General features: G+C 43.6%; 1 protein-coding gene across 3 annotated transcripts in view; it reads left to right on the top strand.

Annotated features, from left to right (window-relative positions):
- The first annotated feature begins 7,819 nt into the window (after positions 1 to 7,819).
- Positions 7,820 to 12,085, top strand: part of PPEF2 (protein phosphatase with EF-hand domain 2) — a 38,329-nt gene continuing 34,063 nt past the window's right edge. For all 3 annotated transcript variants that reach the window (XM_036245962.1, XM_036245960.1, XM_036245957.1), the window contains exon 1: positions 7,820 to 8,141. The gene's annotated coding sequence lies outside the window, so the exon portion shown is untranslated. The remainder of the gene's footprint in view (positions 8,142 to 12,085) is intronic.

Raw genomic sequence — 12,085 nt, 5'->3', positions numbered from 1 at the left:
GGGAGAGAGAGATAAACATCGACTCGTTGCCTCCTGCATGCACTCCAACTGGGAATCGAACCCAAAACCTGGGTATGTGCCCTGACCAGGAATTGAACCCACCACTTTTTGGTATATGGGATGACACTTCAACCAATTGAACCACACTGGCCAGGTTTCAGATTTTTAATTTGATTATGAACAAGTAAATCGAATTCATATATCCAGTCAGTATTTATGAAACTTCCACTATATGCCAAGCATTGAGCTGGGCACTGGGAGTCAGTGATGGGCAAGACAGTTGTCCTGCCCTCACAGCATTCTTTCTTGTAGGAACAGAGACACAAGCAAATGGGCACACAGAGGTTAGTGTTATAAAGTGAATAAAGCAGTGTGACAGGATGGAGGCTGCTGAGGTATTGGGTGATAGGATTGTCCCCACATCTCTACTGCATTCCCCCCCCACCTTTATTCTGCTTTATTCCACTCTGCAGGAGAACTTTCTCCACCTCTGTCCCATATCTGGTGAAGATGGTTATCCACAGCCCTCCAGTTCATATCTTCCTGGTTTAAGAAGCTGAAAAAGAAAACAAATACAAATTCCTGGAGGATAATTTGGCCCATGTTGGGACAGGGGTGAAACCCCTAGTCCAGTCAACTATAGGCAAGAAAAAAACATTTAGAAAAGGATAGAGCCCTGGCCGGTTTGGCTCAGCGGTTAGAGCGTCGGCCTGCGGTCCTGAGAGACCCGGGTTCGGTTCCCGCTAAGGGCGCATATCTCAATTGCAGTTTGTCCCCGGCCCTGGTCAGTTGTGCGGGTGGCAGCCACTCGATGTGTTCCTTTCACATTGATGTTTCTCTCTCTCTCTCCGTTCCTCTCTCTCCCTCCCACTCTATCTGAGCAAAGAATGGAAAAATGTCCTCGGGTGAGGATAAAAAAAACAACAAAAAACAAAGAAAAGGATAGAAAGTTTACGTACAAAGAGTACCAGAGAAAAGACCAAACTTAAAAAAAAACAAGAAACACAATGTTTGTTGTTGTTAATCCTCACTCAAGGATATTTTTCCATTGATTTTTTTAAAAGATAGAGTGGAAGGGAGGGAGAGAGAGAAATAAACATTGATGTGACAAAGACACATCCATTGGTTGCCTCCCACACAACCTTGACCAGCAGGGGATCAAACCTATAAGCCAGGTACATGCCCTTGACCGGAATCAAACCTGAGACCCTTTGATCTGTGGGCTGAAGCTCTAACTGCTGAGCCAAACCAGCCAGGGCCCACATAAGTTTTTTTTTAAGAAACTAGCCCTGGCCAATGTGGCTCAGTTGCTTGGGCATTGTCTCCCGCACGAAAGGGTTGCCAACTCAATTCCCAGTCAGGGCACGTGCCCAGGTTTTGGGCTGGATCCCCAGGAAGGGGCGTGCGGGAGGCAGCTGATCGATGTTTCACTCTTACATCGATTTTTCTCTGTCTCTCTCCTTTCCTCTCTCTAAAAATCAACTTTAAAAAAAAACTCAAAAAACCCTGGCCAGTTTTGTTTAGTGGTTAGAGTGTCGGCCTGTGGATCAAAGAGTCGCAGGTTCGATTCCGGTCAAGGGCACAGTACCTTGGTGGCAGTTCTTCCCCGGCCCTGGTCGGGGTCATGTGGGAGGCAACCAGTCAATGTGTCCCTCTCATTCCAATGTTTCTCTCTCTCTCTCCCCCTCGCTCCTCCCACTCTATCCGAAGATGAAATACAAAAATATCCTTTGGTGAGGATTAAAAAAAAAACAACAAAACTCAAATTACCAAGGTTGTATCAGTTACATTCGTCTGCTATGGTGGGAAGACAGTAACTCCCACATGATTATCAGTTTACAAAGGTTTGATATTCCTGTAGATATCAGCATTGCAAAAATCAGGGATAAATTGTTTTGGTTGGCGAGTCCGGTTGACAGGAAATGCTCAAGGCTTTGCTATTTTGGAAGTCAGAACCAGTCAGGATGACTCCAATCTTTGGTTTATCTCGAGGTGCAAAGTGCTCTGTCATCCTGGAAGCAGGGCCAACCGTCCGCTTTTGCTTCACAAGCTACAAAAATAGCAGCCAGAGCCCATTCACACCTGAAGGAGGCATTGAAACGGGTTGCTCTGACCTGGACAGACTTTCAAAAGAAAATGTTTACTGCGGCCTAGACATGCTAAGCCTGATTAATCCTAATTACATGGCCAAAGACATCGACACAGCAGATTCCTATGTCTTCACACTTGACCAATACTGTATATAAAGCGCTTTCATGCCTATTTATGTAGTCAATCCTCAAAGTCCTGTGAGAAAAGAATACTGTGAAACTTACTAAGCACTTCCTATAGGTGCCATCCAGTCATTGGTCATTTCCCCAGAGCCAGGCACTGTTCTAACACATTTACACACATTCGTTCATTCCATTCCCATAACATTCCTATGAACATAAGGTGTGCTTATCATCCCTATTTTACACGTATGACATTGAGGCACACAGGGGTTAAGTAATTTGCCCAAAGTCACACAGCTTGAAAGTGGTGTCGTTGGAATCTGATCCCAAGTAGTCCAGCTCCGAGTCATGTCCTGCACAGCCTCTCTAGAAATGAGAGCTAGTCTATCAAAATTTTTTTTCTTTATTGATTTTAGAGAGAGAGGAAGGGAGAGGGAGAGAGAGATAGAAACATTGATGAGAGAGAACATTGATTGGCCACCTCCTGCATGCCCCTCACTGGGTATCGTGCCCACAAGCTGGGCATGTGCCCTGACTGGGAATCGAACCGGCAACCTCTTGGTACATGGGTTGACGCTCAACCACTGAGCCACACCACCTGGGCTATTCTATCCAATTTTACAGATGAAGAAGTAATCAGTACTCCAAAATTAAGTGACATGCTCAAGGTCACTAACAGAATGAAAAGCTAAAATTTTAAGTCAACTTTTTTTTTTATCCTCACCCGAGGACATTTTTCCATTCTTTGCTCAGATAGAGTGGGAGGGAGAGAGAGGAACGGAGAGAGAGAGAGAAACATCGATGTGAAAGGGACACATCGAGTGGCTGCCACCCGCACAACTGACCAGGGCCGGGGACAAACTGCAACCGAGGTACGCGCCCTTAGCGGGAACCGAACCCGGGTCTCTCAGGACCACAGGCCGACACTCTAACCGCTGAGCCAAGCCGGCTAGGGCTAAATCAACTCTTTGACTTTGAGCCCGGTTTTTTTCTTTTCCTGATAATAAAACAGCAGTAGTAACAGCAGTTAATTATATAGGGCTTACTACATGCCATGCACTGTTCTGAACACTTTACATACATTAGCTAATTTAATCCACAGCTCTGTGGCACACACATATTATTATTCCTATTTTACAGAGGAGAAAATGGAGGCACAGAGGTTAAATAAGTGGCCCAGGGTCACACAGCTGGAAAACAGCAGAGTACGGATTCAAACGCAGGCAGTCCGTCTCCAGAACCTAGACGGTTACTGTGAGCTGACACTGCATGGTCTACAGCCGTCGTCCTCAGCAGAATCAGGAGGGAGAAGAGGGAAGGAAGGACACTAACATTTACTGGTCATACTTTTACACAGTGTGATAGATTGTATGATTGCTAAAACATTGATCGCCCCTCGCTCTCAAGCCTATGGAAGGATTACACTTTGCATTAGCTTGGTCATTGAAATGTGAATGGAAGTGATGTCATTTCTAAGCAGTCCTGAGAGCCACTGTGAGGTTCTGCCATTGCTCTCTCCCCTTTGCCAGGAGACCTGCCTGTCCCAGACAGAAGCCGCTTCCATATTGCTCTTGGCATAAAGCAGTGGAGCAGAGCACAGCGGACATGCTCAGGATGTGAATGTGAACAGGAAGCACCCTGGGATGCTGAGCTATGGAAATATGGGAGTCAATTGGTTCCATAGCGTGACTCAGTCTAAGCCAGTGGTTCTCAACCTTCCTAATGCCGCGACCCTTTAATACAGTTCCTCATGTTGGGGTGACCCCCAACCATAAAATTATTTTTGTTGCTACTTCATAACTGTAATTTTGCTATGTTTATGTCTTAGGGACCCCTGTGAAAGGGTCATTCGACCCCCCAAAGGGGTCACGACCCACAGGTTGAGAACCGGTGGTCTAAGCAGACTTATACATACATATTAAAATTTTATTTAGTATTCACAAATACCCTAAGAAGGTATAATTAGTTGCAGAAAGAAACTAAGAGTCACAGTTTCAGTAATCTGCTCAGGGATATGGACTGAATATATGTATTCCCCCAAATTGTATGGGGAAGCCCTAAACCCCAATGTGATGGCATTTGGAGTTGGGGATCTTTAGAAGTAGTTAGGGTTAGATGATCTCTCTCTCTCAAAATCAATAAATAAAATTTTTAAAAGATTTTTTTCCAATGAGATACCTCTGTCAGACTACAAAAATTCAGTATTGCGCTAACTATAGAAGTTACAGAGTCGAAACTAACCACTTAATTCTAATAACATATTGAAGAAAATCCTAAGACTAAGCACCCACCACCAACAAAACAATTAGTCATGTAGGGCATAAAGACCGGGATGTCTGTGGGCTCCAACTCCTGCCTAAAAAGCTCAGTGGCTCCCTTAGCTCAGCCCACAGAACTTGGGCTCAAGAAAAACTTTGACTGAACTCACATTGGCTTGTGGCGCTTACTGTTCTAACAGGCACATGACCTACGATGACAAGATGAATATACAAATACTAGGGCAAACCGATCGGTCCTGGGGTGTGAGTAATACGGCAAATTGTGTCAAAAAGATTTTTTTGTTGAAAATGTCTGAGCATTGTGTCACATTGATAATAAAGGGGGGAAACAAAACAAAGGACAGAAAACATCTAGCCCATCTGAACTGTTTGGTCAAAGCACCAGCACGGAAAGGACTCGGGTGGTGGGTGGTGGTGACCAGGACACAGCAGGGTCTGAGGACACTTCAGGATCCTTCCACTTGGCTACATCGATGTGGACCCATCCCCAGGCTCATTTCCCTGTGCTCTAGTTTGCATCCGAGGGGACAGATGACATTCAAAATGCAGGCAAATCAGGCAAAAGTCAAAGCAGTCTCTTGGTTTAGACCAACTTCAACCACACCTACCCTGTTGCATGTCACCAGGGCCTTTGGACCTCCCTTATCTGACCTTCTGTAGGAGTTACATGTGCGTGGAAACAACCCCGCCCCCTCCCTCAAGAGCCCCCCACCCCCAGGATCGTTCAGGCCACAACTCTGTCAAGTACACGGTGCCACCAGTGTGTTCCGGCCAGAAAGTGCTTTCTCTAACTTGGTCTCTGTCCTTCTCCTTGCAGCCAGTTCAAAGATTGAAAGGGAAGCCAGAGAATGCTTTAGACAGGAAGGCAGCCCACTTGCTAGCTCTGCGGACTTCCGGTGTTTGGGGCGGGCCAGACACCACTAGACCCACTGTCCACGCGCTGGTCAGCTTCCAGCTTCCACCAGTGCCGGCCCTTCCTAGAAGAAGCCCACCCACCATGACCCCTCCTCCTGTTCTCACACTGTCCACCCAGCCCGAGGTGGTGGAGATCCCTGGAGAGACCTCTGCACCAGGGAACCTGGGGACCTGCTTCGGCATGTCAGCCAGGTTGTCCCTGACACCCCAAGTTCTGACTACTCCAGGTCTCCCCACAAAGGGAGCACTTCACAGCACCAGCTCCCCCACCTCGCCCACAACTCAGGAGCCCCGGGGAGACGTGTAAGCTGAAGGGCTGAGTGCCCTCCTGGGAGGAGATCCAGACCACACCTGCCAGGCCCTGTCAACCAGCCCTGGTGATGCGTCCTGTGAGCCCGACTGTGTCTGTTACGGGATTCACCTCATCACCGACTCCCTAGGAATGAAACTCATCCATGAAGGAGCTTCACAGTCCCCAGAAAGTGATGTAGGCACATGCCCTACAACCTTGAGGCAATTTCTCGCTGCTACCTACAAATAAAGCAAACTTCTAAATCGTCTCTGAACTGTTTTAGGATATTTCTAAAAAGCCAATTTCAGGCAAAATTGAGAGGCCATAGGACTCTGCTGACTGTTACCCTGACCTGTCTTTGTATTTTTGCATCTAGATACAGTCAACAGTAACTGGTGAGGCCAATGCAGTAATACAGGGGTGGGCAAAAGTAGGGTTACAGTTGTGAGTACACGAAACACACAGCTTATTCTTGTAAGAGAGAAATATTGATTGGTTGTCTCCTATGCACACCCTCATCAGGGATCAAACCCAAAACCTAGATATGTGCCCTGAATAGGAATTGAACCCACCACATTTTGGTGTATAGGACAATGCTCCAGTCAACTGAGCCACCTGGCCAGGGCACTGATCTACTTTTTTAAAAAAAGACTCTCCTGTATGTATATACAATAACCTAAGTAACCATTTTAAACTTTTAAAAGTTGTTTCTATTTTTTTTTTTTTTATCCTCACCCGAGGACATTTTTCCATTTTTTGTACAGATAGAGTGGGAGAGAGAGAGAGGAAGAGAGAGACAGGGAAACATTGATGTGAAAGGGACACATCGAGTGGCTGCCACCCGCACGACCAACCAGGGCCAGGGACAAACTGCAACCGAGGTACATGCCCTTAGCGGGAACCGAACCCGGGTCTCTCCGGACCACAGGTGGACGCTCTAATCACTAAGCCAAACCGGCCAGGGCTAAAAGTTGTTTCTAATATTTCATGTTCACAAACTATGTTAATGAAAATTTTTATATACATTTTTGTGTGGGTGTATAGTTTTATCAGATACTTCTAAGTGGGATTTCTGGACAAAAGGGTTTCCATATTACAAATCTGCAATTTAATAAAGTAAATACATAATTTAATGTCACAATTAAAAGTTAATCTAGTTTTATTCCTAAAATATGAAACAATTTACATCCCCACCAGTAGTGAATGGAGAGGCCCTTTTTCTCATACTCTCAATAATAGAGCATTGTATTAGTTTTGCAGCTTTTAGTCAATTTGGAGAAAATATGTTAGCAGTCAACCACTAACAAACAGTGAAACAATGTGAAGATATTAAAATCAGACAAAAGAGAATTTAAGGCAAAAAGAATTTTTAAGCTGTGTTATTCTATTTTGATAGGTCACCCTCTACCAAGAAAATAAAACAACCGTAAACCTTTGTGCATTATAATGACATAATTGTCGATGACAATTTCATATAGTTTAATCTCATTGCTTAATTACAATGTTTCAAAACATATAATGCAAAGATTTAGAAATACAAGAATAAATTGTTAAATCTGTACATATAGAAATCTTTAAAACAGTTTTTTCAAAGATGGGTAGATCAGGAAGAATAACCAAGGATAAAAAGGATTTGCATACCATAATTAACAAGCTTGATCTACTAACTATATGTAAGTAAGCAGAGTATAGATTTCTTTGCAAATTTCCATGGAATATTTAGTACCTACCAGGACATACATGGATATCTTAGATTTATTTAAAAACTGAGTTGTCCGGGAATAGTGATTTACAACAGTTTAGGTTATATTCTAGGGAAAGAGTGTCCATGATGGGAGTAAATGAGAAAGGTCAAGATACTTTAATGAGTTGTGCAAAGAGAAGCAAGCCAGTCACGAGGAAGTATGCCTTGGTCTCCTGCCTGGCTGCCGCGCAGCCCCTCCAGGCTTGGTCTCTGGAGCCCGTCCCATCAGCCTTGATTTGGCACACTTCTGTTTCTGGGTTAAGGAGCTCAGGCTTCTCAGGCATGGCTTGAGAAACAGCCTCCTAATCCGGGAGAGTATGAAGGCTTAGAACTCTGGACGGGCGGGAGTGAATGGTGGAGAAACCGTCTTCAGGATGTGGGCCTGAGTGTGAGGGAGGCACCAACTCTGCAGTCTCCCCCTGCAATCCTCTTGCAGGCTGATCTGACTGAGGTCAAAGGGCGCCTCCTGCCATGAGGCGGGGGCCCTGATGCTTGGCCAGGGCAGTGGACGTCATCATTGTCTTTCTAGGAGAAGCTATGTCAGACCAGGCCTGCACTTTATTTACTGGGCTCTAGATCTGGAAGAAATGAGATTAACCCCGGGATCCCTCAGCCAGCTCTGAAAACAGGATGTGGACCACACCTGTGTGCTCAAGTGCCTCCTACCGCGTGTCTCATAGTGAAGAATACTGAAGAAGGTAAGAACTTTCTTTCTAGCCTGCAGTGCAGAAATGGATGAGGCCATGAAGGCAACAAACATATTTTCACACAGGAAATAAATATAGGTTTGGTTTGGGGACGGAGGTCAGAGAAAGCCCCTCTGTTATTTCACTGACTCTCCCAGAGAGGGTCTGCTCTGCACGTTTCAAGGTCTTTAAGTCCTGGGTGATGAATCTTCCTTCTATTTTTTGGGTTCATTTAATGATAATGTCACATATGAGTGCTACTAGGGGGAATCCTAGAGGGACAAGAAGTCTCACCAGTGAAGAGGCAGGCTCAGCTGGGGACTCACCAGCAGCAGAAGCTGCTAGTCATTCCCAAAAGGTGCTGAACAATTCAACAGTCTGAGGCTATATCAAGCTGATTTTTCGTGTTTGATCTTATGAAGTTTTCACTTTTTGCCTTAAGAATTATTATATTTCTCTTTTCTATTTGTTTTTCTTAACAACTTCTTAAACATTCTCAGCTAGTCTAAAGACATTATCACTTTCTTATCTTAAGACAGCAAAATGTGACACCTATTTAGTCAGTCTCTCTTTTTTTAAAATCCTCACCTGAGGATATTTTTTCACTTATTTTCAGATAGAGTGGGAGAGAGAGAGTGAGAGAGATCAACCAACGTGAGAGAGAAACATCAATTGGTTACCTCCTATATGACCCCGACCAGGGCCAGAATCAAAGCCACGACTCATTGGTCTTTGCTCAAACCACTGAGCAACCGGCCAAGGCCTAATTTCTTTCTTATATGTGAAATATTTTGAAAAGTATAGTTTACTGATTTTTATTATAAAAGTTATAACAGAACTATGTAAATTAAAAATAAAATTTTCTCACCCCACCCGATTCTCCAGAGGTAATCACTAACAGTTTGGTATATGCTCTTTGATTATATACTTATTGACATTTTTTATACAGACGAGATCACTTTAAGCCTACTGTTCTGCAATTTGCTTTTCTTCATGTAACAATATATCTTGGAAATATTTTCATACTATTACATATAGACTTGCCTTGTTCTTTATCATGGCTGATCATGGTTAAATTCTATTCCATTATTTTTACCATGATGTATTTTGTCAATTCTGTACTGATACGTATTTAAGGGGCTTTTATTTGGGGGGAAGACAATTTTAAAGAAATTTCTGAAAGTGTTACTTAAGAAGTTCCTCTAGTTTTAAATGACGATAACAAACATTTGCAAAGTACTCCTCACATGTATCCTCATTTCACTCTCATAACAACGCTGTAGTGGAGTCACCATGATCCATACACAACAGAGAAAGAGATGAGGCCGTGGAGCCCAAAGCAGGGCCCATGCATCTGTGCTGTTATAGTGGTGATTGGGTGCCCCTCCTCCTGACCCCGTGATATATGAAAGCACATCCTTTCAGTCTCTGGGGACCCAGAGTTAGTTACAACTGGATAAGCTACTTGATGGGAGACTCTTTCTTTCACTCCTAGAGGTTGTTTACATTGTTATTGGCCCATGATAGTTGTTACTTTCCTACTCTATAGCAGTGTCATAGTTCTACCGTCAACACTTTTTTATAGGATAGATGATCTAACAAGGTTGTCTTGTTCTACCACCGTATTTCGGTTTATAAACACATAAGAAATCTGAAGGGCAAAGGAGAAGTTATGTAATAGCAACAAGCCTTGAGCCAGCAACAACCAGTATCCATCCCATTGGTTTATGCTTATTTTAACTCAGGCTGCTATAACAAAATACCAATGACTGGGTGGCCTAGACAACAAACATTTATTTCTCAAAGTCCTGGAGACTGAGTAGTCCAAGGTCAAAGTGCCAGGACATTTGGTTCCTGGCGAGGGCTCTCTTTCCATCTTGCAGGGAGCTCTGGTATGTCTTCTTTTTCTTATAAGGACACTAATCCCATTATGGGGGCTCTGCCTTTATGGCCTCGTTTAAACCTAATTACCTCCCAAAGGTCCCACCTCCTAATACAATCGTGTTGGAGGTTAAGACATCAACATGTGGGTTAGAGGAGAAACATGCAGTACGTAAGAGTGCTGCACTGAGATAGTGTATCTATCTTTTACTGCCTCCTAATTTGAGCCAGGGACATGTGTTTTGATTATTGATATTTTAAAATAAATATAAGATCAGATTCAGTCCATCAACATATATTGAGAGTCTACTGTATACCAAGAGCACTTTAAATATATTATTTATTATTCTTAGTAGTATATAAATGAGAAAACAGACTCTACGAGAGTTTAAATAGCTAAGATCTAGAGAGAAGCGGGGCTGCAATTCTCCACCCCATCTGTGCACTTTCAAAATCCAATGCTTCAATATACAACATGGCTCTGCAGGCAGTTGACTAATTATCAAAGCAGTTTATGATTCATTGGCAGACTCAGTCATTGCTGATGTCCCTTCCAGCTCCAAAACTGTGTGGGAGTTTGGCTGATTTGTTCATGGTGGCTTCTTTCTCACTTTACCTCATGCTCAGATTCTGGTTAATGATATCTCTCACATCTGGAAACCGTTTTGCTCACAAAAAACAAATTATGGTAATCTTTTCTTTGACTATTTTTTCAGGGTGGGGAGGGTACATGCCCCTAGCAGAAACCAAACCCAGGACTCTCTAGTCCGCAGGCCGACGCTCCATCCACTGAGCCAAACTGGCCAAGGCTTGACTATTTATTTTTAAAACATCAGTCAGCAAAAGTAAGATGGGCCTTTTATTTGGATTTGCAAAGGAAAAGATAACTCGTTGACAATCTCCAATATAATAACCTTCAAACACAGAGGAAGAAGAATGAGATAGAAGTGTGTGTGGGGGGGGGAGATATTGAAATGGAATCCACTGTTGACTCTGTCAATACATCTCACATTACTTCCTGAAGAAGAGCAAAAGATTCATCTTTGTCGTGTGGAAATAAATATGGTATAAAGTTAATTCAATTAACATGTATTGAGTCCCTACTATGTGTCAGGCACCATGCTAAGTCCTGGATATAAAAACGGTGAGTTTGCTTGCACACAGTCTTTGCTCTCAAAGAACTCACAGTCTATTGGTAACACAGAGTAGAAAACTTCGACATGGTATTGCAGTGATGGAGATGTGAATAGGATACTCAGGAGCTCGGGGGCATGTTCAAATGGCTTCCTTGAGAAAGGTGATGCCTAAGGTGAGCCTTAGTGAATGAGTAGAGTTGGACAAGGTAGGAGGAGTGGGATAGGAAGAGTATTCCAGGTAAGAGCAAAACCACACAGGTCATGATGGACAAAGAGCAGAGTTTGAAGAAAGGAGAGACAGGAGATGAGTCTGGAATAATAGCCTTTTGAGAAGATGAATTTACAATACATGGAATCCGAAGCACTCCAGTGAAAGTTTAGCAGGAAGCTGGGTATATGGGGTTGATGTTTAGGGATGGCCTCTGATGAGGTATAGATTGGAGAGGTGGAAATTTATAGTTGAAAATGTGAGAGTTAATTAAATCATCCAGGGAGTTTGTACAGGGTGAGAGCTGATATTTGAGACTAGAATACAAATAAAAATTGACATTTGAGGAATAAACAGACGAAAATGAGCTTAAGAAGGAGAAAGAGTAAATGGTTAGCGAAGCAGTAGGAAATACAAGGGCGTCTGGCCTCACGGAAGTCCAAGGAGTAGAATTATAATCAAGGGGTGACTTGTGGAGGCAGATAATTTTGCTGTTCTGGCAACAGCAAGTGTTGTAAAAAGTAGTCTAAAGAGGAACTAAGGAGAAAATAATGTCGTCTACTCCTGGAGGAGAAGAAAAGAGAGGTTGGGTTATAGGCTAGCCAGTATGGCTCAGTAGATTGAACATCGTCCCATGGACTGAGAGGTCCTGGTTCAATTCCTGGTCAGGGCATGTGCTCAGGTTGTGCGCTCAGTCTCCAGTAGGGGACGTGCAGGAGGCAGTCAATTGA

The sequence above is a fragment of the Molossus molossus genome, unplaced genomic scaffold (genome assembly GCF_014108415.1).
Source record: "Molossus molossus isolate mMolMol1 unplaced genomic scaffold, mMolMol1.p scaffold_m16_p_1, whole genome shotgun sequence".
Taxonomy (NCBI): domain Eukaryota; kingdom Metazoa; phylum Chordata; class Mammalia; order Chiroptera; family Molossidae; genus Molossus; species Molossus molossus.
The sequence above is the reverse complement of the archived record's forward strand: the minus strand, read 5'-3'. Positions and strand labels throughout refer to the sequence as shown.